Raw genomic sequence first — 25,961 nt, forward strand, 5'->3', positions numbered from 1 at the left:
TCTTGGATCACTGTACTAATCTTACCAGTGAGTCACATACAGACCCCTTGAACTCTCCTGTCCATCTTGCCTCCACAGCAAGCTGGACTTATTGATAAATGGCCACTTACAGCAAAAAATCACACACTATTCAGGTTGTTTCCAGTCCCAAGACACCCGTCACTTACCCTAGATCTGTGGTTCCCAACCTTTTTGGCTCAAGGGCCACAGATATCATTTTTACAACCCTGAAGGGCCACCAGTCTCCACCAGCAGCCCCCTCCTCCCACTGCAGCCAGATGGAAGGAGTTCAGCGAGGCATCTGCCTCCTCTCTGATCTCCTGTTTGCCTGGCTGCAGCAGGGAAACCACACCTGTCCTGTAGCCCCGTGCTCTCCACCTGAGTCCCTGGGCAGTGGCTCCCTTCTTCAGCCAGGGGGATAGGAGATCAATGCTTTCCTCCCTCTGGCTCCAGGAGGGACCCAGCGCCTAGGGACCCAGGCTGAGCGTTTTGCCATGCTCCCTGCTACAGCCAGCAGGAGGGGAGTGCTGATCTCCCATCCCCTTGGCTGCAACAAGGAGCCTGCACCAGTCTTATAGCCCCACAGCAACGCGCTCTGCCTGGGTCTTTAGACAGCAGCTCCCTTTTTCAACCAGTGGGAGGGGAGTGGGGGGCACTTTGAAAGACCCTGCAGGCCACTTTTGGCCCATGGGTTGGGAACCACCGCTCTAGATCAATCGGTATCCTAAATCTTACACCAAAGACAATGCCTGTAGCCAATCCTGTAATAACTATTTACAGGCTTATTAACTAGGAAAAAAGAAATAAAAGACTTTTTTTACAGGTTAAAGCAAACAAACATATACACACAAAAGAGTCACCATCTATGATTCCTAAAGATGACAGCATTAATCCGTCAATTCAAAATGTCTGTCAGGGCAGACCCAGGGGTAACCACTGGGGATGCTGCCTCTGTTTAGAGTTCAAACGGCAAAGAGATGAAAAATCGTCATGTCAGTTATTTTCATTTCTCTTTTCCAGCATTCAAAAACCGATGTGATGAGGCTTTATGCATGTGCTTCTCCAGAAGTAGATGGGGCCATTACAATTAGTTAATTTTTGATAGTCCTACTGGTTGGGTGGTGGGGACAATTCCCATGCCTGGGTTCACAAGTGCAGGGCAAACATTTTCAAATTTATAAAGCAAAACTTACATATTTCCTTATAGCATGGAATACAGACTTTACAAGTGAGATTAATGCATGCAGCAATTTGCAAGCAATTCATAGACTCTAAACACTAAATGCATTCTTATACAACTAATATCTATTTTGAAAAAAAACCTGCCATGCAGGTGAGCTGGTTTGGTTTCCAGTTATGAGTTTGTCAGTTCTTAGCTAGCACCAACGACCTGGCCCAGAGCTGGCACTTGGTTAACCAGCTTGGTTTACAACGCTTTCCAGAGATGACCTAATAATTAGGCAGCTCCAGTATTGCTACGGAAGATTGTCCATGAAAACAGTCTCCTCCTGGGTAGTATGGCTAAAGATCATGGCCCAGATCTTGGCTACAGCCAAAGAATGTGCAACTTGGGATAGAGGGTGTCAAGTTCACCTTTGTGCTCCCCTGAACCCAGGATGGATATGTGCTAGATTGGTCTCCAGGATAATTTAGATCAGTGTGAAGGCTGTAAATTACACTGTCTACCAACCCGGAGGCTGCTCTAGATTACACTGTCTATCAGTGGTCCAAAGAGGTTGATATGGCAGTTGGGGATTGATTGGGTATAGGGAACACCTGGCCATGCTCCTATGCTGGCAGCAGGGAAGGGGATGATGTAGGAGTAACTATGCCATATTTCTCCCCCTGGAAGGATTCCTTTACACTCAGGGCGAGCTTCAGAGGCCACAATCTGACCTCAGTGGTGCCAGGCAAAACAGCTATGCCCCAGGATCTGTGGGGAAGGTCAGGCAAGGTGATCAGCATCACAATTTGTGAGCACTGCCCAGGATAGTCTAGTTCAATACTAAAGGGTGCTGGTTTTCACCAGTTGTGCTGTGTCTGTTTTACCAGCTGGCTTGTATCCAAGGTTAATTAGTGCAATTAATAATGAATGCTTTAATTGTACTCATTTAGTGGAAGACTTGATTGTTATTGTTTTGCATGCGATTGTACTAGGCACTTAGATGTCTCTTTATTGCAGCAAACAAAATCATTTACAGGAAACCTAGGCAGGAAGTAACAATTCAGTATGGAGCAAAACAAGAGGAGTCCTTGACAAACACTGCTGTTCACGCAATAACCATTTATATGCCGTAGAATTTGGGGCTTTATTGTTAATTAGGAATTGGCAAACTTGTTTTGCCTAATTTCAGAATGACTTGAACCTCATATAGCCAGATCCTTTCCTGGAGTAAATCAGGGTCAGTATCACAAATCACCACTGACTGAAGACCTGTCCCCTGAATGCGCTATTGTTTTATAGACCGGCTTCTTTATGTTTATCGAGCTCCTTTTTAAGCACTAGCAACAATTCAGAAACCAAGGAGAAGGAAGAAATGTCTGCAGACATTCAATGTGAAAATTGAAGTGTGTTTTATTTGAGCAATCTGAATAACTCTGAATTCCTGAAGTCCTGGAAGAAAGACAGGTGCTAAATACCAGCTCAAAGGATGGGAATGAAGCAAACCAAAAATTACAGCGCGTTGCAAGCTTTTAATTTAGGAGCAAGGATACTTCTGATCAAAAAAGGGTGGTCTTTAAGCCTGGCGGGAGTCTCATGAGGGAGTTGGGTTATCAAAATTCAAATAAATCCAGACTGCAGTATGTATCAAGAGAAATTAAAGCATAACACTATGCCTCAAAAGCCCTGGGTTGGTGGACTATCGTATGCAGATATGTTAATGAATTTCTCTTTTGAAGTGAAATTAATGCATGGATTTTGTAAGTATAGTAGCCCTACATTTTATTATGTGATATGAGGATGTCTCTGAGAGTTTCATCTATACTCTCTGTGACGCTGTTCATACAAAATTTATCTCTTTTATGGGTTCGAAGCTTTTTTAGATACATATCAAAGACCTTTCCCATGCCTCTAACATGAATAATATATTTTGCTCCAGCTTATAATAAATCATCTCAAAGTTCCCCTGTTCAGCAGTGAGCAAACCAGCTACTTTAAGCACAGCGATCTGCATTTCATCCCGGTATGACTATTTAAAAAACTTATTTTACCTACCTTCTGGAAAACTTGATAGCAGAAGCTGCAGCAGAAGCCTAGTCTTGTGGTTAAAGTACTGCACTTGTACTCAGGAGAGCTGAGTACAAGTCCAAACTCCCCTACTAACTCCCTGTATGACCAGACCTTGGACAATTCACTTAATCTCTGACACTCACTTCCCCATCTGTGAAACAGAGATAAAAACACTCCATTCCGCCACCACCTTACATCAACGTAGAGAGTAAAATCTTTGGAGCCGGGGTGGTTTCTTAGGTCTGGTCTACACTACAGAGCTAGGTCAACGCAAGGCAGCTTACATCGACCTAGCTACAGAAGTGTCTACACTTAAATTTCACTCCCGCCAGTGTAACTGCTTCGCTACGCTGACTTAGAGCTGGTCTACACTGGTAGCGGTGTTTTCACAGCACTGCATCAATGGGAGACGCCCTTCCGTTGATGGATCCTTACTCCTTTCGGGGAGGTGGATTAATTGAGTCAATCAGAGAGTGCTCTCCGATCGACTGAGCAGGTCTACGGAGACCCACTCAATCGATGCCACTGCATCGATGTCTGCTGCTGTGGCAGTGAAGACATTCCTTCAATAACTCCACGTCCATGAACAGCATAGAGTCAAAGTCAACGTAGTTAAGTCGATGCAGTGTCAGTGCATTATTTACGCCCACTGTTACTGGCTTTCAGGAGCCATCCCACAATGCCCCACGCTGACAGAGCAATCGATACAAGCATGCCTGGTGACGACGCCCACCACCGACATAAGTAACAGGGTGCAGACACACACGAGCGATGTAATTACTGCGGCGGCTGTATGATGGCGTGAATTAAATCAACTTAATTTTGTAGTGTAGATACGGCCTTAGTCTGCGTTTCTTCAGAATCTAGACCATTTGGGGCCTCTAACTACTACATAGTTATATAAACAAGAGGGATAAGTTTTATCGCTTCTGTTGCTAGCACTAGATGAGGAACCAGAGTTTGTAGCATGAGCTCCTCAGCTAATCTCAAATGGATACCTCCGGTGTGTCTACTCTGGGTATGTCTACACTGCAGCTGCGAGCAAACTGCCCAGCTCAGCTAGACACACTTGCGTGAGCTTCCATCGAGCTAGCACGCTAAAAATAGCAGTGTGGACCTTGCACCATGGACAGCAGCTGAGACTAGCAACCCAAGTCCAAGCCCCCTCCCGGCCCTGGTCCAAGCGCAAGCGGCTACCCTGAGCCATGGCCATGCCGCAACAGCCACACTGCTGGTTTTAGCATGCTAACTCGAATGATGCTAGCGTGAGTCTGTCTACCCGGGCCGGGAGATATACTCAGCTGCAGTGCAGACGTGCCCAATGAGACTTGTCACAGGGGGCTTTTGAATGAATGGCTTTCCATGGTGGAGAATCAGTGAGTTCATGGACATTATTGTTATGAGCCAAATTTTCAGCAACCAGATCTAAAGGCCTGCTTGACTCCTCCTAGGACCTGGCTGTTGACCTCCCGCATTGGAAAGCCCACCTGCATCTGGGACACAGTATCACAAGTTGCCAGCTGTTGAGGGGCCTGAAGCCAGCGCAGACAACTAAATGGGCAAGTCAGGCTGAGGCAGACAAAGTATTCATCCTTTCAGGGCAGCGTATTTCCCATACAGCCTCCTCCCAGGCTAGAGATTCAAGTTACTTTGGAGGCTTACTGGATTTCACCTAATATCTTTAAGGTCCCCAGCTGGGAAAAGAAATGCCACTTACAGAACAGAAAGGAAGGAATACAAACTTGGTCATCAATATCACTTAGAACAAGGTCAATCTGCTTTACCCACGTGTCATGCACACGGTGATGTTGCCTCTGAGCGTGGCCTGTTATTTTACATTAATTCACTGGTGTAGAAGGGTTTCCAGATGTGGGCATGGCAAGTTGGTGGCGGGTTTGCCTGCGAGGGCTGAATATAAGGTAGCTGAACTGGTAGAAGACCTTCCCCGAAGGCTGCCCAGCCCCACTGAAGAAAGACACGACTGACACCTCCACAGCCAGAGCTGGAGTGTTTCGGCTTGACGCTGACACTTACCATTCACACTCAATAGGCCCACGGTGCAGAGAAATCCAAGTCCACTGCACAAGAGACTCTTAGCCCCCCCACCTCACTAAGGGGTTACTCAATTGTAGAGCAATTCTGCAGATGGCAATATAACGTATGTGTAAATGAATCATTTGGGGCCCCCTGCAGGCACATCTATTCAGAGTGGAGAGGAGGGTCCAGGCTCAGTGTACGCCCACAAAGCAAATGTGCTAGTGGTGAGTGGTCCTGGAAGACACTGCTACTGTCTCCCTACATTACCTTTTCCTGTGAGCAGTATGTGTCTTCAGGACAACTGGCACCTTTGGAGCTGCCAGCTATGATGGAATTGACTTGTCAGTCCTTTCATACTGTCCCCAAGGGGGCTTCACCCTTCACTGGTCAGGGACATCAGGAGAGGGACCATCTCCATATAAGGCAATGAAGACACATAGACTCCGCCTCTGTAGAGGGTTTGCCCAGTGGCTGCGTCATTCCAGGAGTTTCATATCTCTCGGATCCTGGTGGACGTGCTGAGCCATGACCTGGCTCCACCTTTGGAAAGCCGCAGGATCGGGACTTGGCCCTATCTGTTAAAGAGCCGAATAAACATGCATAGAACGCATTTGCCGATAGTCACCCAAAAGGTGTTTTCATAAGTGTTCAGTGTGTGCCTGAAGATACTGTCATTTGAATTATATAAAAGATTTGCCAGGCAACAGCTTTCAGTGTATATGATGTGATAGCATTCTTTTTTAAATCAATTATTTAGAAGGTATAAAGTGTATTTTCTATTAGTTAGCACACTGTAGCAAGCATATCTGTTGATTTCAAGATTTTTTTTTTTTTATTTCACCTTGGCATGGCTTTTATCAGAAATCATTTTGAAACTTTTTAATTTATGGGCTTTTATTGCAATACTCAATTCATCCTGAGTAGTCTATTATTAAGTGTTTTAGAGGCTCTTATTGTTCTTTATCGGAGGATTGTATCTCTGTGCAATTCATCTGTAGTCATTCTTCATAGAGAAAATCTTTCATATTAGGTTTCTTTCATCATATGATGACAACTCTTGAATGCAATGGGTTTAGAAATTATAATCATTAGGCAATTTTTCATATAATCTGATTTTATAAACTGTTTCTTTTTATTATCGTTTGATGGAAAACAGTAACTGCATCTGTCTGTTTTGATCCTCTCTGATAACAGTAATAGAAAAACTAAGTAAGAACATCTTATTGAGGAAACAACTGCACTGGATTTCTTATATGCACAGAGCAAAAGGTTATTTAATGTGAAGTAAAATGCACCATTCTATTTAATGAGACACATTCAGCACAAATATCTAAACATTAATACTGTGCACTTTATGCATGGCTGTCAAGGTTCAATTGACTTTATACTCCAGATGGGTTTATTGTGTCACAGAAGTGTGTTAGTACAATTAAAAAAAAGAGTAACAGGAGGAAAAAAACTAGACTGGATTGTATACACATTTTGGACTGGATTCTCATATAAAATAAGGGCCCTTTACACCTCTCTGGCAGTATAAAAGGGCCTTAACGTAGAAGTAAATTATATATATATATATATATATACACCTCACCCCCACTTTAAGGCATCTTTCCATTGATAGGATGAAATTCTGACTCCACTGGATTTAATTACAAAACTTTCAGTAGGGCCAGTATTTCATTCCTAGGCACAGTGGAATTTGATCTGAGGCCCCGATCCTCAAAGATATTTAGCCATATAACTGCCACTGATTTTCTCAATATCTTTGAGGATCTGGGCCTTAGTGTAAATGAGAGTCTCACCCTTTATGTATAAGGGAGCTCTTTTCCTCATTTTTTCACTCCACTATTTCTAGTTGCCCTTGTCTAGTGTCCACATCCCACAGTGAGCTCCATGTGGACACATGGGTCCGACTCAGAGGAATCAGTCCCAGGCCCAGAGTCTAAGTGTTAGGACTGTGACTTTAAATTGGATCCAGTGATGGGTTGCAGGGGCAGAGCACTGGAGAGCTGTTTTCTTGTCCGTGTTTCTTGCTTGTTGGGTGGGTACAGCGTGTTGCACAAGGGGGAGTTTCCATGTGTCCTTCACCTACCTCTCCAGGGGGCAAGTTGCAGCTGTGTGACCTGGAGGAGGGAAAAGCATAGGTGAGAGGAGATTGGGCAGGATCTCCTAACGGTCACACATCTAAACCTGAGGCTATTTATTAAACTTCTGTCTAGGTTGAGTGAGAGGCTCAAGCACCTGTTCTTTCCTTATATTCCTTTCATCTTTTTTCTTTCCATTCCTCTATTTTTCCCCAGTCTCCTTTCTCAGATTTCTCCATAACACTATTTGCGGTGTGAGCCAGGTGTTTTTTAAAATAATGTAAGATGGGCCAAATCCCCAGCTGGCATAAAGCAGCATAGCTCCATTGTCTTCTATAGACATCAGTTGAAGATCTGGCCCTATACAGTGTGAAATCCACTGCTTCTGGTTTGATTTTAGTTAATTTATTTATTTGGTGGGTTATGTTTTTTTTTCTTGATTGTTCCTTTGGTTTTCCTGTATAATTATGGACAATCTTCAGTAAAAAGCTTATTTGCAGTATGATTTTAAAAAAAAATTGTTTAAGAGGTTCTTGTGCATCTACATTTTCGGAATAAAATGAGATCCAAAAAATGCCTATAGCAAAAATAGTTAAAATATACTCCACTGTTTCATTTCTTCTTGGGAATTTAGGAGGACACGCAGCCGGCTAGAGGGACATGCAGCCAAACCTCCCTCCTGTTCAAACAAAGACAGAAAAAAAGTAAACATGTTGTTTTATCATTTGCTCCACTGGCAGATTGTGGGGATTGTCTGGCATTCACACAGGTAAGGGATGGGCCATATGGCCATGGCGTTGGCTTCAGAAAGAGTCTCCATATGGCTGTAATATTATCATTGATGGAGCACTAGGTGAGGCCACACTGCTAGGTGAGCTGGAAAAAGGCATGGAAAGAGAGGAGTCATCTTCAAAGATGCATATGCTTCAGATCCATACGGAAACTCCCCTTTGTACAACACCCAGCAGGCAAGAAATGGGGCTGCTTCAGGTCCAGAAGATGAGTCATTCACGGAGCAAGGCCAATGACATTGAAGATCAGCCAGGGATTAGATTAGAGTTGCTAATTTGGGCCATTCCCCCTTTGCAGTCATTGAGCTAGCATTTTTAATAACCACTGCACCTCCGCAATCTAAAAAGTGATCTACCTGCAGGTGATCTTGGTGAATAGTGTCCATAACCCCGTGTCATCCTCAAGAAAAAGCTCTCAGGACAGGGGACTGAAAGCAATCTCAGGCTGAGAAAAATAACTCCAGGGCAGATTGGATTTTGGGCATATGCCATTCTTGCTGTGTGGTATAAAAAGACATTTTTGGCAGGCTTTTTGCAGGAGCAAAGCAAGAGACCCCTTGGTGGAGTGTAACAGCATGATAACAGGACCATGGTTACAGCCTGCCAAGGTCAGATTTGAACCATGATTAGCGGACAGCATGCTGAACTTGAGGTGTGCCAGGCTATGCTGAGTTGCCAAGTCAGGGCCAGCATCATGTGAGCCCTTTTGACTCTGTACAGTTGTGATCTCACCTGTCAAGAATCGGGGCCTGCAGCACAGCTTGTCTCCAGCCCCCTCATCAGACCAGCTGGCCCGCAGCAGGCTGCTTGATTGTCCGTCCCGCCCGATGGGCTGGGCGGGTCCAACACGCCAGCTCTTAAACCAGCAGCTGCTTGTCAGCTGCTCAGTGCTCACACCCACCACCGTGCCCGCTCCTGCGTTACCTTGTTCCTGCTGCCCTTGCCTTGAACTGCTACCCTGCTCATTCCAGATCTTGACCTTTGGCTCCGGCTTTCATCCACTGATACCAGCTCTGACCCTAGTTCTCGGTGCCAGATGCCTGCTCCAACCACTAGGCTAGACTGCCCTCGCCTGACTTGCTTGAAGACATGCCAGATCAGGGATGAAGACAGTCTGGTGTGTCTGGTGCAAAAGAAAGCTGTCCGCCAGTCATTTGGAGCCAGATCAAGAAGGTAGGCTTTGAGCTGTGAATAGATCAAATGTGATCACTGCACTCTTCCACCATAGGAGAGCTGGTTGAGTGAGGTGCATAGGGTGTAACAATAGAGGTGCTTCATGACTACGTGACTAGTGAGTAGTTGATGACTTCCCCAAAAAGAAATGCTGAGGGAGGAGGCAGGAAAAAGACTCCGGACCTAATTCCACACAATTCCCTTTGCCTTCACAGGAGGATGCACATATGTTAATGAGGCTGGAACTGGACCCATTGAATCCACCACATCTACTTCTGTTGGGTCTGATACAACAAGGCCAGAGAATTCCCTCCTTCTGTGCAGACCAGGCATTATCATTATTACTTAGGGTATATTTACACTAGAGGCACTCCTGTGGCACAGCTCCAGTGCTGCACCTATGCCTCTATAGCGCCTGCAGGGTAGATGCTTCCTACAATCAACAAAAGGGGTTTTCTCATCAACGTCAGAACACCACCACTCTGAGAAGAGGTGGCCAAGGTGACGGAAGAATTCTTCCATCAACCTAGCTGCAGCTACACCGAGTGTTAGGCCAGCTTAACTATGGCTGAATTTTTCACACCCCCGAACCATAGCTAGGGCAATCTACATTTCAGGTGTAGACCGGGCATAGGAATTGCTTAGCACCTGAAATGTGCTTGATCCCAGCATAGTATAATAGGTCGCAGCTCATGTAAATCAGTGCAGCTCCATTGACTTGAATGAAGCTATGCCAATTTACTCCAGCTAAGGATCTGGCCTAAGGAAAGGAAAGTCACTGCCCCACAGGGCTGGCAGTCCAAAAATATAGACAAGATACATGCCTCTCTACAGTACTAAACCCAGTGAGAAAGCCAACAGGGAGCCAACTCTACCAGCTGTATGTCAGAGGAGGGTATTCCTGTGCAAGTGGAATCGCCAGGAAGCTGGTTATGGTAACTTTAAGACAACAAAATCTCAGTACCCAGCCTTTTATGCTTCCATGATAGCTCAGCTCAGGTGATAAAGATCTACTATAAAACATCATCTTCCCCTGCTTTCCCCTTTCCCCCACCCTGCATGCCCTATGGTCTAATCTTGCTTCCATTGATATCAATGCAAATCTCCCTATGCCTCTACTCTTTCTTCTTGCATCCCATATTCTCCTCTCTTTTCCCAGTTAAGGGCTAGGACTACAATATGCTATGGAATATCTGCCTCAACACCATAGACTTTGTGATTTCATTTTCACTTTCAAAATCTTAGATCCCTGCCTTTCTTATTCTTGGACCAGACCTTTCATCTGTTATTTGGAGAAGAAAAATGGACCCCTAATTTGCTCCTTTTATGTAATTCACAACTGAACAACAAGCCAAGGGCCAGACACTGTGAAAAGTGAATGGGATTCCCCAAGGGGACGGGGATCTGCTATGAGGGAGCAACTCACAGGGTCGGGTTTGCAACTATATACATTATCTGAAAGGCGGAAGATACCATCAATAACAAATCAGTGCTTTCTGTGTTCTTCAAGAGAACCCAGTTCATTCTAACTTCAGCCTCCCAAAGTAGGGAGGCAATGCGATTTAGTGGCTTGAACTCTGGATTGGAACTCAGGACACCTTGGTTCTATTAGTGGCTCAGCCATTGGCCTGCTCGGTGACCTCGATGGAGTCACTTCAGCCCAGTCCTCAAAAGATAGTAAGGCCCTGGGGCGTCTCCTCTCTGTGCTTCTGTTTAGACCACACGGCCCAGATCTTCAAAAGATGGAAATTAGGTGCTGAAATACCTTTAAGGGTTTTATCTTAAATTCTTTAGGAGCAGGGACCATCTCTCACCCTGTGTATGTAGAAGGCCTAATACAATGGGGCCCTGGTCCATGACCGGGGCTCTGGCCTTGGTGATAAGACCCAGATCCTCCAAGGTATTTGGGCTCCTAAACTCCACTGAAATTCAAGGAAGTTAGGAGCCTAAAGACCTTTGAGGAAGTGGGCCTAAGGCAATAGGAATACAAAATAATAAACATCCCCGACACAAGCAAAATTCCCATTGAAATCAACAAGAGCTCTGCCTGTGTTAGAACTGAAAAGCCCGATTCTTCAGTCCCATTATCTTCAGTGGGAGATGAAGGTGCTCATGACCCGGAAGCATCACTCCGTCAGAGGAGAAAGCTTATACGTGGATACCAGGGTTGTTCAGAAAGCATCGAGGGCCCCCAACAGATTTCACAGGTCAAAGTGCTGATGTTTTGATGTGTTTCTTTGTTAGCAGCCATTTTCTCATCTGGGCAGAATTTGTGCAAAGACATGTTGATGTGAGTCAGTCACCACAGCTTTGAAAATCGGAGAGCATGAAATCAGAGTGGTGAGCCAGTGCCTCCATAAGAAAGTCTTGACCCAAAGGAAATCCATGAGAACCTGGTTTCAACATTGGAGGATGATGTCCCTTCATATGCCTCAGTAAAAAAATTAGACTGCTTAATTTAAGCAAGGGAGAATCAGCACTGAGGATGAGCCAAGGTCAGGATACCCCAGAGAGGCCACCACGCCAGAAGAAGTTAACGCATTCCACAAGATGGTCATGAATGACAGATGATCAACCGAGAGACAAGATGGGTAAAGTAATATATCTTTTATTGAACCGACTTCTCAGGCCTATAGATGAGACAGTGGGCATCAACTTGGGGTCAGTGTGTGCCACCCCAATGAAGACTTGGCCATTAGAAAGGTGTCAGTAAGATGGGTGCTGAGAATGTTGAGCGCTGATAAGAAGAGAGTGCAACTTGACATTTCCATGATAGCACATCATCCCTCACATCCCAGGTTGCCACAGCAATGGAATCACAGCCACCAAATTTCGCCTTCAACTGCTTCCCTGTCCAGCCTATTCATCGGACTTGGCTCCCTCAGACTTCTCCCTGTTCCCCAAGTTGAAGGAAGATCTTTCCGGGAAGAGTTTTAGTGACAATAATGAGGTGATCACAGTGGCGGAGAACTTTCTGGACATGCAGGACAAGGTCTTCTACAAGCCAGGCACAGTTGCACAGGATGATGAGTATTGGTGTCAAGGGGGGACTAACACCTATACTCAGGCTCTGATCTTGCACCATTAATGTTAAGGGGAGTTCTGCCATTGACTTGAAAGAGCAGAGGAGCAAACCCATCCTGAAGGAAAGCAGGGGTTGAAAGCCTGCTTCAGATGCTACTCCAGTTTGTGTGACCGATTGTGGCGCCGTTAAGCCTGCTGAGGAGCACTTATGCGAGCAGCCCATTGACGTGACGGTTTGTGTGGGGAAGTGTTCTCCAACAGGGCTTTTCGACATGGAAAGTTATACTGGTATAAGTTAAGGGGTGACTTTACAGCACTAACTGTCCATGGTGACATTCTCAGGACAGGGCTCTACTAAAAAATTAGATTGACCCAGTTACGTCATTCAGGGGTGTGAAAAATATCCATAGTTAAGCCAACCTAAGTCCCCATGTAGACAGCTCTAGGTCGATGGAAGAATTCTTCCTTCAGGCTAGCTACCACCTCTTGGGGAGGTGGATTTACTACAGAGGTTCTCTCATCTCTGTAATCAATGTCCATGCAGTGGTGCCACAGTGCCGCCACTAGAGGAAAATGTGGATGTATCCTCAGCCTAGAACAAGAGTGGCTTTAACTGAAGCTGCTTTGGAAGAGGGTAAAGCAAAACAGCAGCGGCAGGCTGGAATAAGAGTGCCCACAAGGGGTTTTAGATAAGTATAACTATAGTGGGTTTAGCAATACCGGTATAAGCTATCCCAGTGTATCTGGTAACGCTTTCCTATATAAACAAGTTGTACAGCTTCTGTGTTTGTGCTTTATAGTCACAGAAAGTCATGAAAGTTTATCCATTGTTAGTAGGTGTAAAAATGAACCATTGAAGCGCCTTATTTAGATAATTTTGGCCTGTCAGATAATTTAAAGTGCAACTGAGTTTTATTCCTTACCGCTCCCCACCCCCAACGTGAAAGGAGTGATGTAGCTTCAAAGGATAACTGAAGTACTCCAGTCTGTGCTTTCCGATGGAGCTAACACACAAAGCATTTAGAGAAGAGGATGGGTTGATGTCTTACTTAGTTCGTTTGTATCCAGCCTTCAGTGACATGAACCAATAAAACACTGTTGATTCAAAGCTTAGAGGAGCTCATGACGACTCTAATCCTACCCCAGATAGCAAACAGATAAAACAGGCCTTCTAATTTTCTCTAGTTTATTTGAGAATAGAGAGGAAGATAACGTGCAGGAGGGCAAATATACGTTACTGCTTTAAATAAAAAAAATTAGTCATTTAAAAATGTTTAAAAGGCGCTTCCCCATGTATGATTTAGCTAAGAATCCCTGATGGCTTTATTCCATACTTGTTTCAATGACAAACGGGAGTTCAATTTGCAATGCGGAGAACTAGCTCTGCAGAGGAAAGGAAAGAGTACCATCTGCTGGTAGAATTTGAAATTGCCCAACCTTTCCGGAGATTCTGGGAAGTTTAATGGTTCTTTGGATGGACCATGAACTTTAGAATGCAGATCATCTCCTTGGGCCAAATTTGACTCTTATTTTAAATAGGTGAATTGAGCTCTCATCTTAGGAGCCAGGCTCAAATTTCTAGCAGCCAAAGGACTGTTTATCCACAGAAGGGAGAAAGAACGAGACAGCGGTGACATAAGTTAATCCTTATGGCTGCACAAATGTGACCTAAATCTATTCCAGAGGGAGCACTTGTAGGGATAAGAGGGCAGCTCATCATTCTAGTGTTGTGTAAGGACCAGAAAATTATCAGCTAGCTCATGCCCCTTTTGTATTTGTTCTCTGTGGAAACCTGAGAAAATGAGTTTTCCTTGCTCTGATGCAATGGATAAAGGAATCATAAGCAGGTCCCCTTGAAAATTTTCCTTCATGGGCTAGATCCTCAGTTGGGTAAGCTATCACCACTCCATTGGAGTCAAAGAAACTGTAGCAAAGTTACACCAGCACAGAATTTGGCCCAAATAGATGATGTGAGTTCATAATCAATCCAAAGTATCGTTAATTTTTAGGGAATCACCAGGTATTGTAGGCTATAGCAATCTGCTATCCTCATAATTAAGGCTTCCAACCCAACTCATGCTTGTGGGAGTACTCAGGGACAAGGGACCCAACTTTACTCCTCCATAGGCTCAGGGCCAGCACCCCTTCCTAGCGGACTCAAGGCTATATGGGTCTGCAGGACCTTTTCCCAGTGAAAGAGCCTTCATCCAGTGAATATCCTTGAGCATGTACATCTACTTATTAACAATGAATCAGCAGAACACACACACCAAGCCTCTTACACTCACCACTCCCAATAAAGCAGACGGACATCTCTTGATGGCCAACGAGCATCGTGTGGGTCTGGGGCTGCACAGTCTGGTCATGCAGAGGTTAAGAGTTCTGTCCGCTTTGGTCTTGAGCTGTATCCCGGAGCTAGGTTCCAACCAGCTTGTCTTCTGACCCTCATTGTATACAGTTAAAATGAGGATTCCTCTTATCTATGCCTTAACCAATTATTTGACTTCAAGCGTGACTACAAAATAAATCTAACCAATCGTAGCCCCTCATGGGCTAAAACAATCTCTCCAGCAACAGCAGAAGCTTATCGTATCTACTTATCAGCAAAAGCAACTTTTAACAAAACCCACCCAGGTGCCCAGTAAGAGGCTTGCAGAAACACATGGTTAACTTGTCCATACTCCCTTCCATTCCCAGGAATCTGTGATTTCACTGTTAGTAATGCTGCAGCTGATACTTCTCGATCACTCTAAGCCAAGGCTGAATTTTCCTGAGTCTATAATTCTTGTTTCCAACTTATGGTGGCTGAGCATACACGATGGCTCAGGGTTATGCGAAGTCCGTACACAGCACGGCTGTGGGTCATGTGAAGTCCAGGCCTCTTGTGACAAATTGGAGCTATACAAATTAGGATCAGCTGAGGACCTGACCCTATAGGTCACCCTTCCTAAGACAGGAAAGCGGCCATGATATTTCTGAATTTAGGACCCACATATGTAACCAGCAGATCATCTTTTTGTTACATAGAATCATAGGGCTGGAAGAGACCTCGAGAGGTCACCTAGTCCGGTCACCTGCACTCATTGCAGGACTAAGTAATATCTAGACCATCCCTGACAGGTGTTTGTCTAATCTGCTCTTAAAAATCTCCAGTGATGGAGACTCCACAATCTCCTTAGGCAATTTATTCCAGTGCTTAACCACCCTGACAGGTAGGAAGCTTTACCTAATGTCCAACCTAAACCTCCCTTGCTGCAATTTAAGGCCATTGCTTTTTGTCCTGTCCTCAGCGGTTAAGAAGAACAATTTTTCTCCCTCCTCCTTGTAACAACCTTTATGTACTTGAAAGCTGTTATCATGTCCCCTCTCAGTCTTCTCTTCTCCAGGCTAAACAAACCCAGTTCTTTCAGTCTTGCCTCATAGGTCATGTTTTCTAGACCTTTAATCATTTTTGAGTTCCAGAGGGGTAGCCGTGATAGTCTGTATACAGCAAAACCAACAAGAGTTCTGCAGCACTTTAAAGACTAACAAATTTAATTTCAGCAGGCATAAGCTTTCGTGGGCTTCAGCCCACTTCTTCAGATGCAATTGGTAGAAATAATACAGGAAATATGTATATGTTGCCTCCTATATATGTTGCCTATATCTGCTGTATTATTTCTACCAACTGCATCTGAAGAAGTGGGCTGAAGCCCACGAAAGCTTATGCCTGCTGAAATTAAATTTGTTAGTCTTTAAAGTGCTACAGAACTCTTGTTGTTTTTAATCATTTTTGTTGCTCTTCTCTGGACTTTCTCCAATTTGTCCGCATCTTTCCTGAAATGTGGCGCCCAGAACTGGACACAGTACTCCAGTTGAGGCCTAGTCATCACGGCGTATAGCGGAAGAATTTCTACTGATGTCTTACTTACAACTCTCCTGCTAATACATCCCAGAATCATGTTTGCTGTTTTTGCAACAGCATTACACTGTTGACTCCTATTTAGCTTGTGGTTCACTATGACCCCCAGGACATACGCGGGTCCTGTGATTTGGTGATTTTTGTCCATGTGTTTTGGTGATTTGCCACATTAACCCTCATAGCATGCTTTGCGCCAGAGACAGACCTGCCTGAGCGGCTTCCTGCTTACACACCTAGATCATGCAAATGATTTCATTCCCAGCCGGGAGATCAACAATTTTCCCTGCCTAATAACACAGTTATAATCTCTAGCCAACTTCGTGGCATGGTCTGACAATGTCACACAGAGACTAGACACTCTGTCTGCGTCAAGTTTAAGCCACTGTTTCCCTGAGGCTGAATGCAAGGAGAGCCCCGCGGTGCCTGTGCTGCTTTGATTGGGAAAGGGAATTGGTTTTTTCCACCATAAACTCGTGGAAAAGGTGGTGTGCAGTGAATGTCAAGGGCTCACCTGAGCCAGTGCCCGTGGAATGGGCTTGCCTTAGGTTTTACAGAAAATAAATTAACACTGAACTCAATATAGCCATTTGGGCATTAAAGTTCATAACTTAACAATCTCTGACAGATCCAAGGCAAATACAGTCAAGTCCTGGTGAGGGCAGGTTAGCTAACATCTATGTTACTCAGATGATATGCACCACATTAGTAAGAATTAAGCGTGCAGCATGAAAATTGCATGTGTGTGTTGGGCAGTTATTGCCCTTATATACCAACGCTGCTCCTGAACACCTCTGTCTCCTGCGGCTCTGCTAGTACTTCATTCATGTTCCATAAGGACAGCCATCTGGCTAGCCTGACGTGGCGCCCTCAGTTGGGCAGCTTGGAGTTCGTGCCTTTGTCACTGAAAATGGGGCCAACATGCTAAAAACCAGTGAAGAGTAGACATTGCTACCCTAGACTTTGCCATTGAAGTCAGTGGGACTTTTGCTGTTGACTTCATTTAGGAGAAGGATCCAAACTTCAGGCAGCATCCTTGAGTCTTGTGGCCAGCAGTGCCACCCAGAAAAGCCCTGGCACCGTGAACTTCTCCTGAATGCAGCATGTTTGGATATTTGCATTGCTCACTTGAAGCAACCAACCAGCTGCAGGTAGTGCTTGGTGAGGAAGAGATACCAGTATGGAGCCTGATTCAAGATGACAGCATGTTCTCGTACTCTGTATTGCTGGCCTCTGTTTTAACTTCCACAAACCATAGGTGGGAATAACTGCAAGTCTAAAATTGAAGTTGCAGTTAAATACAGGCAAAATTAACATCACGTGGACATCTAAATACCCAGCTGTACCCACAAATCACATAAGTCACCTAGACGTCTAGGTAACCTTCATTGCATTTACAGTAAACTGCAGGCACAAAAGAAAAAAGAGGCCTACTGAAGGCCAACCTGACAACTTGGCCCTATATATGTTGTGTTACTTGAATTTAAAAAAAAAAAAAAAAGCCCTACATGACATATTAAAAAGATTAGAAAAAGGAGGAGAGAGAGAAACAAACTCCGCCTGTGTTGTCGTCAGGCCCCTAGCAAAAGGCACTGAGATAGAATCATAGATAGGGCTGGAAGGGACCTTGCAAGGAAGTCCATACTGAGGCAGGACCAAGTAAACCTAGACCATCCCTGACAGGTGTTTGTCCAGCATATGCTTAAAAATCTCCAGTGATGGGGATTCCACAGCCTCCCTTGGTAAAGAGTTTAACTGTCCTTACAGTTTGGAAGCTATTCTAACCTAAATCTCCTTTGCTTCAGATTAAGCCCATTGCTTCTTGTCCTACCTTCAGTGGACATGGAGAACAATTGATCACTGCCGTCTTTATAGCGGCCCTCCACATATTTGAAGACTGTTATCAGTCTCTCTTCTCAAGATTGAACATACCCACTTTTTAAAAAACTTTCCTCATAGGTCAGGTAGGGTTTTTTTTTAATAATATATGTAGCTCTCCTCTGGACTCTCTCCAATTTGTCCACATCTTTCCTAAAACATGGCACCCAAAACTGGACACAGTACTCCAGCTGAGGGCACACTACTACCATAATAACGGTTATGCTGAGTCAGACCAATGGTCCAGCTAGCCCAGTAACCTGTCTTCTGACAGTGGCCAATGCCAAATGCCACAGAGGGAATGAACAGAACCACACAATCATCGAGTGAACCATCTGTTGTCCTATCCCCTGGCAGTCAGAGGCTTGGGAATGCCCTGAGTATGGGGTTGTGTCCCTGCCCATCTTGGCTAACAGCCATTAATGGACTTATCCTCTCTGAAATTTTCTAATTCTTTCTCATTCTAATTTTTATACTATTGACCTTCGTAACATCCCCTGAAAATGAGATTGACTGTGCATTGTGTGAGTTAGTACTTCCTTTTGTTTGTTTTAAACCAGCTGTCTGCTAATTTTGTTGATTGACTCCTGGTTCTTGTGTTATATGAAGAGGTACATAACTCTTGCTTATTCACTTTCTCCGCACCAGTTATGATTTTATAGACCTCTGTCATATCCCTCTTATAGTCATCTCTTTTCTAAACTGAATAGTCCCAGTCTTTTTAAACTCCTCATGTGGAAGCTGTTCCATACCCCTAATCATTTTTGTTGCCCTCTGTAATTTTTTGAGATAGGACCAGAACTGCACACAGTATTCAATGTGTGGGCATACCATGAATGTATGTAGTGGCATTATGATATTTTCTCTCTTATTATCTATCCCTTTCCTAATGGTTCCTAACATTCTGTCAGCTTTTCTCACTGCTGCTGCACATTGTGGCTAGTTCTCTGAAAACATCCACTCAGTGACTCCAAGGTCTCTTTCTTCAGTGGTCACAGCTAATTATATTTTCCAATGTGCATTACTTTGCATTTGTCAACACTGAATTTCATCTGCCATTTTGTTGCTCAGTCACCCAGTTTTGTGAGATTCCTTTGTAACTCTTTGCAGTCAGCTTTGGACTTAACTATCTTGAGTAATTTTGTATCATCTGCAAACTTTGCTGTCTCACTCTTTTACTTTTTTTCCAGATCATTTGTGAATATGTTGAACAGTACTAGTCCCAGTACAGACCCCTGGTAGACCCAGCCCTTTCTCTTTCTCTCCACTGTGAAAACTGACCATTCATTCCTACTCTTTGTTTCCTATCTTTTAACTAGTTACTGCTCCATGCGTGGGCCTTCCCTCTTATCCCATGACAGCTTATTTTAATTAAAAGCCTCATCAAACACTTTCTGAAAGTCCAAGTACACTATATCCATTGATCACCCTTATCCACATATTTGTTGACCACCCTCAAAGAATTCCAGTAGATTGGTGAGGCATGATTTCCCTTTATGAAAGTCATGTTGACTCTTCCCCAACAAATGTGTTAATTTAGGTGTCTAATAATTCTGTTCTTTACTACACTTTTGAGCAATTTGCCTGGTATGGAAGTTAGACTAACTGGCCTTTAATTGCTAGGATCACCTCTGAAGTCTTTTTTAAAAGTTGGCATTACATTAGCTATTCTCCAGTGATCTGGGGCAGAGGCTGATTTAAGCGATAGGTTACATACCACAGTTAGTAGCACTACGATTTAATATTTCAGTTCCTTCAGAACTCTTGGGTGAATACCATCTGGTCCTAGTGACTTATTACTGTTTAGGTTATCAATTTGTTCCAAAACCTTCTCTAATGACACCTTAATCTAGGACAGTTACTCAATCTAGGACATGAACGTTAAAACAATTAGGCTAGATGAAAAAGAGAGGAAAGTACCTGGACCCAGATCCTCAGAGGTATTTAGACACCTAACTTCCATTGATTTCTAAGAGCTAGACACCTGAATACCTTTGAGGATCTGGGTCCTTCTCCATCACATTTGGAGCCACCATTTTAGGCATGCGACATGGGCAAATGTTAGGCACAGACAATTTTACCAGGAAATTCTCATTACAACGTTTATTGCACTAATCATATCTTTTCAGAATCACAGCATTAACATGGACATTGTTCAGTCACTACAAGGAACATGGTGAGGTTAGACCTAAAAGTAGTAAGTGGGAAGGGGTGGGGGGAGAGAGGGAGACGAGGAAATCATGGGTTTTCTTACTCAGTGGTAGCCTGTGGGTGCTAGAGGTTTGATTTGGAATATGCTAAAATGTTTTCTGCACTGGATGTTGTTATTACTGCAGCTGCTGCTAAAGAGTTTAGGCCTTATCTTGCAAAACAGGCCACATATGTAGCCCTTTTTGGATCCTCCAAATTAGTTTCCCTTTCCCTACCCCCAATTTGAAATTTAACTGAAAATGTTTTAATTTAAAAAAACCTGTTGACCAGCTCTATAGTTGGTCCCCAAAATGGGGGAAAGTGTTCAGAAGAGCGTTGACAAAAGTTTTCCTTTAAAACAAACACACAAACAAAAAACCCCACCAAAACTGAAATGTGGATGAAGTTTCAAAATTTGAAATAGATTGCCGTGCTCCAGTCAGGAAAGACAAGTGCCCCTAAATAGAACCCCACACTGTCTGTATGCCCCGTCAGCTGTATCACGCCCAGCAGATGACATCACCTCTCTCTCATTGGTATGGATTCCATTACCATTTCTATTGCAGTTTGCATGAGAGGGAAGGTTTGCTACCTCTGACCCTGTGGCAATGGCTGGATGCATTCACCACAACAGGTAAATTGCTAGGCTACAAGCATTCAGGGCCAAGGCAACGGATTCTTCTTCACTCAGCCCCTCATTCATTACATACTTTTGCTTATGGCTGTCTGCATGTCTGGAAAGCAAGCCATTAAATAATCACTGCTGAGCCAAGGAGATTAGTAGTAAGGAAGACAAATTTTTATTCACATCGCTGTGCGTCTTATTCACATTTATCATCTTGAAACCCTAGCTTTTCTTTTCACCAGATATATAACCTCTCAGCTCTCACTGACATTTCCTATTTGGTTACGCACAGGCTGCTTCCCCATGCACACCAGCTGGTTTTCATTGCCTCCCCAGACTCTCCCTTAGCTAGTTAATATCCTCCACGGGAGGTGCCCCCTGCATGGCCTGACTATACATCCCATCCAGTACACAAAGCCAAAGCCATTAAAGAGTCTTTCCATTGACTTTAATGGACACAGGATCAGGTCCTGTGATAGTCTCTATAGGGTACGGGAATCACATAAGATCCCTTTAAATAGCTTATGAACCCTCTAATGGCACTCGCTGTGTTGGTGTTTTAGAAGCCACCAGAAATCAATGTGTGTGTGTTAGTGAACATGGTTATCTGGGACCCAACAGTGCCCATGTGGGTTCATCATGTTCTTTCCACAACAAAAGACAACCAGTCTTCTCTGCTTCTATCCTAGTTACCTTCCGTTTTCCCCCTTGTTCTCTCTAGAGTGTGACGGCAGCTGCCTGGAGCCCCTGGTCATCCTATGTAGGACAGCTAGCTCATTGATGAGTCTAGGTCCATCCAGTGGTGCATCATCTCAGAAGGATCTACCTCCTTGCACTGAACTAGCCAGGTACACAGATATTGCTTGAGGCCTTGCCCCATCGTTTGCATCTGGGAAATTGCTTCATCAGACAACAAGAAGAAAAAGATCGACTAAGCTAGAAAACACTAGCCCTGATCGTTACACATGAACACAAACAATTGCATTACTCTTCACTGAAGTTTCTCTGAACAAGCAAAAATGTTGGCTAAGGAACATGTGTATGTTCGAACTATTATTATTTGTATTACCATAGCACCTAGAAACCCTAGTCATAGGCCAGGGCCCCACTGCACTAAGCACTGCACAGACTAATTGGTACATGGCAATGTCAAGAGGGAACACCCCAGAAATAGTTCTGGCCTTTGAGGAATCAGGGATCTCTTTTTCCTGGGAGTGGATGGGGTAGGTTTTAGGGTAGGGCTCCCACCAGTTTTCTGCTTCTGCTCAGTTACCTTATTCTTAACCCTTGTAGGCAAATCCTGCCGCCTTTTCTTGATCTCCTCATAAAGTTCGGGGGGCATCAGGGAATTGATGTAATGTAATGGGCCATACTGAGAAATGATGTGGCGGTGTCCATTGCACCTGGGTCAGTCACAGTAAGCCGCTATGAATGGGAGGAACTTGGACACCGAGTGCACAGAAGGCAAAGGCGTAACAAGAAAAGCAACCAAGAGGAGGGGTAATGGGAGGGTGTGAGATGGGGCAACATAAAACTGACTGGCTCGTGGATGCTGAGCCATGCCGCCAAATCTTTGGAGGCCTGCCCTGCCCTCACAGCCTCAATTCACATAGTGTGAAACAAGCCAAGAAGACCCAAGAGATGGGTTTTGCATATGCAGCTGAGGCCCATGTTACAGTCGGGACTCAAGCGAGGAATGAAGGCACAGAGGAGAGTGTGGACATGAGTTTGGGGCTGTAGGGCAGACAAGCGCAAAGAAAGATGTTAAAAAGGGGCTCAATGGGCACTGCTCAAGGGAATAGAGCTCTATTGTATGTCATGGGCTGAGTCCCTCCGCGGCACCCCCTTGGGGTGTGATAGGGTCCTATTCTCATTCAGTCTCTCATTGGCCAGGTGCAGGTGGTCAGCATTACTGCTCCAACAGTGGAAGCTGGGTCCCACTGGAGCTTACCCAGAAGAAACAAAAAAGGAAAGGAAAACACACACACCTGAAGGGCCTCCCTTCTTTTGGGGGAGCCTCTGGTGAGCCACAGTCTGGCTCATTGGCCTCAGGCAAGCTACCAGCAAGCATCCTGTGTTGATCGTTTACTGTCTGGTCCACCTCCCTCTCTGGGGGCTCGGACAACTGCAGTCACGTTTTCAGGCTTGGTCTTCAGCCAGGCTTGTCCACAGAAGCTGAGGCTTAGAGGCTTGTGCTCCACATAGAGTTGCTCTTAACTGAACTGAGGTCCTTGCTTTTGAGGCCCTCTTTCCAGGCCTGACAAATTCAGTGATTCCAAGGCCAGGAGGGACATCTGGAATCATCTAGTCTGGCCTCCTTGATAACACAGGCCAGAGAACATCCTTTTCAGAATAATTCCGAGAGCAGATCTTTTAGAAAAAGCATCTAATCTTGATTTTAAAATGGTCAGTGATGGAGAGTCCACCATGACCAATTGTTCCAATGGTTAATTGTTAAAAATTTACACCTTATTTCCAGTATGAATTTTCTAGCTTCAACCTCCTGCCAATGGCTCATGCTATACCTTTCTCTGCTAGATTGAAGTGCCCATTGTTAAATATTTGTTCCCCAGGTAGGTACTTATAGACTAATCACACCACCCCTTAACCTTCGCTTTGTTAACCTACACAGACTGAGCTCCTTGAATCTATCACTAGAAGGCATGTTTTCTAAACCTTTAATCATTCTTTGGGCTCTTCTCTGTACCATCTCCAATTTATCAACATCCTTCTTGAGTTGTTGACACGAGACCTGGACACAGTATTCTAGCAGTGGCATAGCAGTGCCAAAAACAGAGGTAAAATAACCTCTTTCCCCTTATCCAAGATTCCCCTGTTGATGCATCCCAGGATCACATTAGCCCTTTTGGCCACAGCGTCGCCCTTGGCGCTGATGTTCAATTGATTATCCACCGCAGTCCTCAAATGTGTTTCAGAGTCCCTGCTTCCCAGGACAGAGTTCCCCCATCCTGTAAGAATGGCCTAGAGTCTTTGTTCCTAGATATATCCATTTACATATACCCATATTAAAATGCCTGTTTGCTTGCGCCCAGATTACCAAGTGATGCAGATCGCTCTGAATCAGTGACCTCTCCGCGTCATTTACCACTGCCCAAACTTGGTCAGTGATGATTTTATTTCTTCCAGGTCATTCATAAAATTGTTAAACTGCGCAGGGCCAAGAACCAACACCCCTGGAAACACACCCACTCGATGATCAGGATTTGCAGGCTTGGCAAGGTGTGGCTGTCTGATCCCAGAGGAGCACCTTAACCCCTTCCTGTCCAGCGTGGGGCTTCTACACCTGGTCATAATGTACTTCCAATTGCTATGCCAGTTTCAGTCATCTTTTGACCCTCTTGCTGCCATTGTTGGCCAGGGGGCTGACCTACTACATTGTCATCTCCCACAGCTTGGGAGACGCAGTCTGGACTCCATATGCCATTCTGTCCACAGCCTTCTTTGTCCCATGACTGTGATTATGACATCATTTTTAATGCAAATTTGCTAAGGCCTCTATCTGTCTGGGCACATCTGTGGTTCTCATCACCACAACACCTCAGTCATTCATGGATTTCAGCCTCACAACACCCACAGGAGGAAGTATTATCTCTTGTAATGATCCCCTAGTGCAATCTGGACTGATGAATCGCTGGGTCACCCCACTCTCGGAGCCACCTTACTCTGCTCTGCTGTGAGAATTCCCACTTCTGGGCTGTTCATGCATAGCAGCCAGCAAGCAATGTGATCCCAACTCAGGGAGTGAGTGCTTCTAGCCAGCCACTCTTCAGATTATGCAACAGAAGGACCCCAGGCACTACCCAGAGGGCCAGTTGCAACCCTAGGAATTGCCATGTACAATGATGCTCACTGAACAATGCAAGCTCAGAGGTTTGTCAATTTAACAGAGAAATTGATATTCACCAACCTTGTTACTCCCAGTGTAGTCTCACACACACTTCAAACCAAATGCACTGCTTTAGATAAAATAAGCAAACAAATTTATTAACTACAGAAGGATTTTAAGTGAATATAAGTCAAATGGTAACAAGTCAGATTTGGTCAAGAGAAAGCAAAAAGGCAAAATGCATTCTAAACTAAGCGTAACACTTTCAGCAACCTTACAAATGTAGATGTTTCTCACCACTGGCTGGCTGGTTTCCCTTCAGCCAGGCTGTCCCCTTCAGTCAACACTTCAGTTGTTTGGTGGTGTTTGGAGATGGAGGTGGGAGAAAGAGAGAGAGCATGGCAAATGTCTCCTTTTTAAAATGTCCCTTCTCCCCTCTGGGGCTTTGCCCACCCCCAGGGTTAGGTGACAAACAATGTCCATGTATGGTTCCATCCATGTCTTGAGTCAGCGAGCATTATCTTATCTTGGTTCCTTTGTTGGTGCCTAGGCCAGTCCTTTGTTCCTGGAAGGCGGAGCTGGGTTTGTTCTATACATGCCTTAATGAGGTGTAAACTGCCCCTCTGCTCCTGGAGAGTTTTGCCTGGATATGCTTTAAGCCATGAGGACACATCTTCGGGAACATTACATAGCAGAATCTCAGCCATACACATGACATTGCAACAGAGATATTGCTATAACAATAATGCTCAGTGTGTCATGAGCATTCCAAAAACACCTTACATGACATACTTTGCATTAAACAATACACAATCACACTATAAGGCTGACCATGGGGGTACAGGGTGTCCAGACCATGTACCTTCTGCCATCTTCCCCCTCTGATACAGCACCTGCACTATAAATTCTCTGTTGACTACCACAGCCCATGCGTCTCCACCTTTTCCATCCCTTCTGGCAGCATTGCAACATACTCTGTCTCCTTCTCCTACTGTGGCATACATGCAGTCCAACAGCTCCATCCCTTGTTGCAGAACCTGCATGGACCACTGTCTCTCCTCTTTGTTACTGCAGCTGCACAGCCTAGAGTACAAGTGGGGGCATAAAACTTGGATGGGAGAGAATTAAGGAAGAGAGTTTGAGGAGGAAAGACAGGAAGAATGTTGCCTGTCTTGAAAATGG

This window comes from Emydura macquarii, unplaced genomic scaffold, assembly GCF_026122565.2.
Source record: "Emydura macquarii macquarii isolate MOO-44397 ecotype Brisbane River unplaced genomic scaffold, CSIRO-AGI_Emac_v2 contig_3305, whole genome shotgun sequence".
Lineage (NCBI taxonomy): Eukaryota > Metazoa > Chordata > Testudines > Chelidae > Emydura > Emydura macquarii.